The following is a 7,788-nucleotide window of genomic DNA, read 5'->3' as shown; positions in this document are numbered from 1 at the left end:
AAAAATGAAGGAATTCCATTCTATACATATGCATTCGGAGCTGGATGAAGCATAGAGAAACAAGTGGAAGGGGTGGTTGTGGTCACCAAACAGAACCACACGATGGGAGTAGGGGAGGAGCTGTTCCCAAGGGAGAGGCTGCCTAACAGACAAAAACACTACACTGTGAAATTCTTAAATTGATGACAAGGAAGTGGGGTTTTGAAGCAATAATGACTGTATAAGCCTGCTGTGCTGCAGTCCATGGGGTCACAAGGAGTCGGACACGAGTGAGCGACTGAACTAATGACTGTATATGTGTTATGTCTATAATTTCAGTTACCTCTGACTTTTGAGGATGTGGCCATTTATTTCTCAGAGCAAGAATGGCAGAATCTAGAGGCATGGCAGAAGGAGCTTTACAAGCAAGTAATGAGAGCCAATTATGAGATTCTCCTTTCTCTAGATAATGGACTTCCCAAACCAGAACTGATAGCCTGGATTGAGCAGGGGAGAGAGCTCTTTAAGAAATGGAGAGAATCACACGAATCAAGAAACACAATTTGCTCCACTGCTGATTTGCATTTTGATCCAGTTATTGAAGGACAGCCATTTTCAGTTTCAGGAAACCAACGAGCTGTGAGTTCAGAAGAAGCTCATTACTATTTCCAAGTAGATCCTCTTCAGAGCCACCGTTCCTGTGAACCCTTATCAGAAAAAAGTGAAGATGTTTCCTTCAGGCCTGACCAAGCCGTCGCCCTCCTGAACCCACAGAGACATAACACTTGGGCTCTACTCCCAGCGGTCCACAGCTCCAGGGAACCCATCCAAAGAGAGAGAATCGTCAGCCCTAGGGCCCTGGGTCTCCCAGGCTTCCAGAAAACCGCCTCAGGGGAGGGCCTCCAGCAGTCTTGTGCCTTTTGTGGGGAAAGCTTTTGTAATGAGAACCTCTTAGAGCGGCACCAGGGGAGCCACTTGAAGGCCTGGAAGAAACTCAGCAAACAACCTGAAGCACAGCAGCCTCGGAGCCAGACTCACTTCCGCTGCCCGGGATGTGGGCGGGGTTTCCGCCAGAAGCCGAGCTTGCTGGGCTCCCTGGCGGTCCGGGCTGAGGAGAGCCACCTGCTGGGCCTCGAAAGTCGAGAAACGTGTGGCCGCCGCCTGACGCTACCAAGGCCGCCTCCGTACCCCGGTTGTATCGAGAGTGCCTCCCGGGCCCCCCCGGGCGTGGAGAGGCCAGTCTCCCCGAGAGAGGGCGCCGGGGCGGCCTCTGAGCGGGCCGAGCTCCCTCCGAGCTCGAACCTGGCTGGTCAGGAGTGTGGCCGCTGGGCTGGGGGGCCGGAGGCCCTCAAGCCTGGCCCCGGAGGGGAGAGGCCGTGCTCCTATGGTACGTGCAGCCGGCGTCCCTCCCAGCGGTGCGGGCTCTCCGACCACTCCCACCTGCACAGCGCGGAGCGGCCCTGCCGGTGCGCCGAGTGCGGTCAGGCCTTCCGCCAATGCGGGCGGCTGCGGCTCCACCGGCAGCCGCCCTCGCACGAGCCGCCCTGCTCAGGCCCGGAGTGCGGCCTGGGCTTTCGCCTGAGGACCCCGCTGCGGGCCCACGGGCTGCGGCACGGAGGTGACAGGCCGCTGGCGTGTGGCGAGTGCGGCCGCGGCTTCGCCCATCCGTGCAAGCTGCGCGAGCACCTGCGGGTGCACAGCGGCGAGCGGCCCTTCGGCTGTGCCGAATGCGGCAAGAGCTTCCGCCTCAAAGGCATCCTGAAGGCGCACGAGCGCACGCACAGCCGCGAGCGGCCCTTCCAGTGCGCCGAGTGCGGCCGGGGCTTCACGCGGCCGTCCAAGCTGGCTGAGCACTTCCGCGTGCACAGCGGCGAGCGGCCCTTCTGCTGTTCGGACTGCGGCCGCCGCTTCCGCCTCCAGGGGCAGCTGCGGAGCCACCGGCGCCTGCACACCGGCGAGAGGCCCTTCCCGTGCCCCGACTGCGGTAAGAGCTACCGCGTAAAGGCCGACCTGAAGGCTCACCAGCTGCTGCATGGCGGCCCGATGCCTTTCTCCTGTGAATGCGGCAAGGGCTTCGCCAAGCAGTCCAAGCTCGTGGAGCACGTCCGGACGCACACAGGCGAGAAGCCCTTCCAGTGTCCACAGTGCGACAAGCGCTTCCGCTTGAAGGCGCAGCTGCTCAGCCACCAGGGCCTGCACACCGGGGAGAGGCCTTTCCGCTGCCCCGAGTGCGACAAAAACTTCCGGGAAAGGGGCCACATGCTCCGGCACCAGCGCATTCACCGGCCCGACAGGCCGTTTGCCTGTGCAGACTGCGGCAAGGGCTTCATTTACAAGTCGAAACTGGCCGAACACGTGCGAGTGCACACGAAATCCTGCCGTGTCCGCAGAGAGCCTGACGTTAAGAAAAGGCTCAGCCAGCTGTTTGCGATGATCGAGGCCGACTGGAGTTGAGGCTGAGGAGGGCACTCACAGTGTTCAGCAGGGTTGGTGTTGCATGGGAAGCCACAGCCGAACCCCACATCTAGTAAGACAGAGCAAGAAAGGAATGCAAGTTAGGAATAGGAGAAACCACGAAGATTCTCTCATTTAAAACATCACCAGCTATTTAATATATTTTTTTATCCATTGGTAAAAACAGGTATTTGTTCTTCCCACCATCTTATGGGGTAATTTCCCGTGACATGCTAATAAGCTAACTCTGAAATCCCGACTTGAATTTAGGCAGCCGGAGAGCCCTCCAGTACTGTTCTCAAAAGCATGGGCTGACTGTTAAATGTCAGCTCTTCTCTTCATGGTATGAACATAAGCAGGGGTTTCAATCCAGTGAATTTTGTTGCAGGTCTGAAATGATACTGGGTTTGGTTTAATTCATTTACTTGAAGCTAATAGCAATAAAATGAGTTCTCTGAAAAAAAAAAAAAAGATGAAATGGACTGATTCCTCAAAGCTCACAAACTATCAGGGGATCTTTCCGACCCAGGGATTGAACCTACATCTTTTAGGTCTCCTGTATTGGCAGATGGATTCTTTACCACTAGCGCCACCTGGGAAGCCGCAGGATATTTATATCAGTATCTGTATCTAGATATCTAATCTATGTCTGTATCTGTTAATATATATTAATTTAAAAATATTCAACTGTTAAATTTAATGAGAAACTACAGCAAACCAACTGGGGCAGCCTGAGGATCACAAATAATCAGACACAACTGAAGCAACTGAGCACACACATGCACACACAGCTCCCGGAATCACACATCTAGTTTCTGGAAATGCATCTCTGTGTGTTTGTGTGTGTATGTGTGCCTGTTTGCAAAAGACTGAGGGCAAGAGGGAAAGGGAGCAACAAAGGATGAGATGAGTGGGTGGCATCACCATTTCTCTCCCTCATTCGATCAATTTTGAATTAATTTTTAAATAAGGTTTTATGGTTTATATAGAAGTTCAGGGGGTTGTTGTTGTTGTTGTTTGTTTCCTTGGATTTGCATGTGCAATAATTTAATAACTTTTTTAAGACAATATATTTTTTCTTAAATATTTTGAATGATTTTGAACCTTTGTCAAAAATCACTTAGTATTATTTGTGTTGGGAAATTTTTTAAATGTCTCAGATTCCATCGGTCTAGTACCTACTCCTCCATCAACATTAGATGCCCTAATTCCCCTAGGATATTTATGTGCTTGTGTACTCTGTAGCTTCAGTCGTGTCCAACTCTTTGTGACCCATTGGACTGTAGCCCGCCAGGCTCCTCTGTCCATGGGATTCTCCAGACAAGAATACTGGAGAGGGTTGCCATCTCCTTCTCCAGGGGTCTTCCTCACCCAGAGATCAAACTGACATCTGCATTGGCCGGCGGATTCTTTACCACTGAACCACCTGAGAAGCCCATCAATTTTATATATATTATCAATAGTACATATGTCAATCCAAATCTCCCAGTTCCTCCCACTCCTGCTTTCCTCCTTGATATCCATGTTTGTTCTCTATGTCTGTGTCTCTATTGCTACTTTGTGACTAAGAACATCTGTTCCATTTTTCTAGACCCCACATGTATGGGTTAATATTCAATATCTGTTTTTCTCTTTCTGGTTTACTTCACTCTGTATGATAGTCTCTAACTCCATCCACATCTCTGCAAATGACCCAACTTAGTTCCTTTTTAGAATCTGCCTGCAATGCAGGAGACTGGGGTTTGATTCCTGGGTCAGGAACATCCCCTGGAGAAGGAAATGGCAACCCATTTTCTTGCCTGGAAAATCCCATGGACAGAGGAGCCTGGCAGGATACAATCCATGGGGTCCCAAGAGTGGGACACGACTTAAACCACCACCAGTATTCCATTACACACGTAAACCACAGCTTCTCCATCCATTCCTCTGTTGTCACCAACTTCACTGATAACACATTCTGTTTCTCTGAGTGCACCTGACACAGTCGCCTTCTCATCAAAGCCTTCTGACACAAGCATTTCCCAGAACTGACTTCCTAGGTTGGCCAGCGTTCAGACAGTGAGAAGAGCAGGCTCACTCAGCCCCTGTTACCGCTCCTGTCCATGGAGGGCTGTCCACTCTCCTGTTACTGCTGCTTTCCCCAGGGGAAGAGCAAGGCCTCGCACTTCATGGTTCCACTACAGGGAAGCACTCTCCTTCACACACACACACAAGCTCAGTGCATTGGAGACAGGGGGACAGTGGTCCTATCTGGAGAGCTACCCCTGGTGGGATGGCAACTGGATAAGGGAGAGTCACCATCCATAAATTTCTGCTCCACATGGCCCAGAATATCAGTTCAAACAGTGAGCCCCTGAGGCCTTCGAAATGAGCTCGTGCATCTTCTAGACACTTGTCACAACCCGGAAATTATTTTTCTCCTTTTTAATTTATTTGGCTGTGCCAGGCCTTAGTTGCAGCATACAAGATCTTTAATGGTGGTGTGTGGAATCACAGTTCCTTGACCAGGTATCAAACCTGGGCCCCCTGCATTGGAAGTGCAGAGACTTAACCACTGGACTGCCAGGGAAGTCCCTAACCTGGAAACTCTTTATTCCAGCTGTGGGCTCTCCAACAGAGTCCTAGCCTCCTTCACTACTAAAGAGCCTGGAGACACTTCTTATTTCAGATGCTTACGGCCCTTGAGAGTTGAATATGAGACATGAATTGAATATTTTGTTTCCTATCCCTTAGCTCAAGGCCCACCAAATTGCATATTTGCCATTTTTGCCCTTGCTTTCAGTCACTGAGGTTGAGTCTTAGTCTCAGTTGCGTTCTCTCCTTTCTCTTCATGTCACCTACTCTGGGACCCCATCTGGGCAGCCTGCTGGCCCTCAGTGTATAGGTCCATCTCCAGGAAGGGCTCTGGCTTGCCCCTCCCAGCATGCAGGGGCACCTCAATCTGTCTAAAACAAGGTCAACAGTTTTCAGAGGGTGGGGAATTACTGAAGATTAAACACAAAAAAAGCCAGGTGGACTCCCCAGTATGCAATAGCACAGAAAGTCTAAACTCTTAGCCACTCAAGTTCCAGGACATCATCTTACTCATCTTTAGATCCTTCAGGACAAGCACAGGTGCACAGTAAGTGATCTAGATTGCTTGTTAAGATGCTAGAAAAGCCAAGAAGTGCAGACAACATTGAAATTTGGGGCAAAATGGTCATGGGAAGGATGGAGCAAATATGCTAGATATGTCCTGAAAGGAGTGTGGTCTTGAGTTGAGCTTCAAAGAAAGTTGGGATCTGCATTTTCCAGGAAGGATGGGAAGGACATTCTAGGCAATAATAGCTCCGGTTTGCAAGTGCCTATGAGTCTGGGTGGGGGGTTGTGGGCGGGGGGAGTGGCAGAAGCAGCGGTGTGCATACCTGTGCTCATCTTTGCTCCCAATGTAGAAATTAATACTTAGTGGTTGGAGAGGAAAACAGTCTATAGTTAATCCTTCACTATGGATACCTGGCACCACCTCTAGCCATCCATCCACCTGGCTGGTTGCTGTTCTCAGCCTCTGGACAACTTCTGAGTTGAAGCTGAATGATCAGGACTCTTCCCCCATGCTTGGCAGCTGTTGCCTCTGCTTGCTCCAGGGCCAAGCTTGGGGACCCATGTCCCAGGCGGGTCACCTAGATCCCAGCCTCCATGGTCTCCTGGCCCCAGACTCACATATGTCCCCTCGTCTGTCATATGGCAAATGCTCACATAAACACCCACCTGAGCTCTACAGCTACAGCCAATGGATGCAATTCACCCAACCCCTCCTTGGGCCATTGGTCTCCTGATTCTGCATTGTTAGCCCAGTGACCTTCCTGCATGCTTGGCAGTGAGAAGAGTATGACAAAGACTGAACAGAGTGGCCAGCAAGGTGGGGGTTAAGGGGACATGTGCCTAGAGCAGTTACCCTTTGATTTCCACTCTCCTTCTGGTGAAATATTTGCTACATATACAGCCTCAGATCAAATGGAATCATGAATGTGTATCTCCCAATTTAAACAGAATTTGCTATCACACTAGCACTTCTCCAACAATTATATTGTGGCTCTTCGAGGTATTAGTGTGCTACAATGGGGTCTTGTGGGAGAAGCTGGGGTACAGGAAGGCCCAGAAGTTTTTTCCACCCCTATTCTCCTTTCCCTCTGCATCCAGGAGCTCAGGATCTGGTGGGTGAGGCCGAGGGATGATCAAAGCCATTGTTGCTTTTGGATTTACCTTATCTGGTGCCTCAGCAGTAAAGAATCCACCTGCCAATGCAGGAGATGTAGGTTCAGTCCCTGGATCGGGAAGATCCTCTGTAGGATGGTATGGCAACCCACTCCAGTATTCTTATCTGGAGAATCCCATGGACAGAGAAGCCTGGTGGGCTAGAGTCCATGGGGTCCCAAAGAGTTGGACACAACTGAGGGACTAACATTTTACCCTGAAGTGCAGAACATCTCATCTCAATTCCAGAGTCTGGAAAAGGCTTAGGGGAGGCCCCACCCAGCATCCAAAAAAGAATAACACAGCCTGTTCCACGATGGCAGAAGTTTTTTCCCACTAGAATATAATAAGCAAGTTAATAGGGGAAAATAATTATTCATATCAGAACTGTAAAATCCTATCACATAGAATAATTGATATGAAACTGTCCCAAAGTTGGGACATTCAAGGATTCCTGAATTTCTTCAAGAAGGTAGAGATCCTCCTTTCTCCCAGGTAAGGCCTGAAAATTCACTGAGGGAAAGAAAACATGATGTTTTAACTATACTGGGATTCAGTCTGCTGAGTGGCAGTTTATGCAGATTGCAGATGCATGAAGCACAGAATTAATAGCGATTCACTGTTTCCTCTTCTCAGTATTTTCCAAAGTATTTGGAGGAGACTGTCAAGAGCCACTGGCATGTGGGGATCAGGATTCCCTCTTGATTCCCACTCTTAAAAACGGTGGAGAAGCAGACTTCCTGGTGGTCCAGTGGTTAAGAATCCACCTACCAATGCAGGGGCCATGGGTTCCATCCCTGGTCTGGGGAGGTCCCACATGTCAAGGGGCAGTTAAGTCAGTACCCAACAACTTCTGAGCCTTAGAGCCCTAGAGCCTTGGGCTCTGCAACAAGAGAGACTACCACAATGAGAAGCCCACACACTGACTAGAAAGTAGCCCCTGCTCTTCACAAACAGAGAAAGCCTGAGTACAGCAACAAAGACCCAGCACAGCCAAAAAGTAAAATAAAGTTATTTTTTTAATGATAAAAAGGCCATTAACACCCCCACTGCAGTCGAAAGGTCTGAGCACCTGGAATGTCATCAGTCCCACCCTGTCTTCTTCCTACAGCAGCAGCAGAG

At 50.1% G+C, this 7,788-nt stretch overlaps 1 pseudogene; it reads left to right on the top strand.

Moving 5' to 3' along the window:
* The first annotated feature begins 411 nt into the window (after positions 1-411).
* Positions 412-2,433, top strand: LOC138075608 (zinc finger protein 786 pseudogene; annotated as a pseudogene).
* The last annotated feature ends 5,355 nt before the right edge of the window (positions 2,434-7,788 follow it).

This window comes from Capricornis sumatraensis, chromosome 1 (genome assembly GCF_032405125.1).
Source record: "Capricornis sumatraensis isolate serow.1 chromosome 1, serow.2, whole genome shotgun sequence".
Lineage (NCBI taxonomy): Eukaryota > Metazoa > Chordata > Mammalia > Artiodactyla > Bovidae > Capricornis > Capricornis sumatraensis.
The sequence above is the reverse complement of the archived record's forward strand: the minus strand, read 5'-3'. Positions and strand labels throughout refer to the sequence as shown.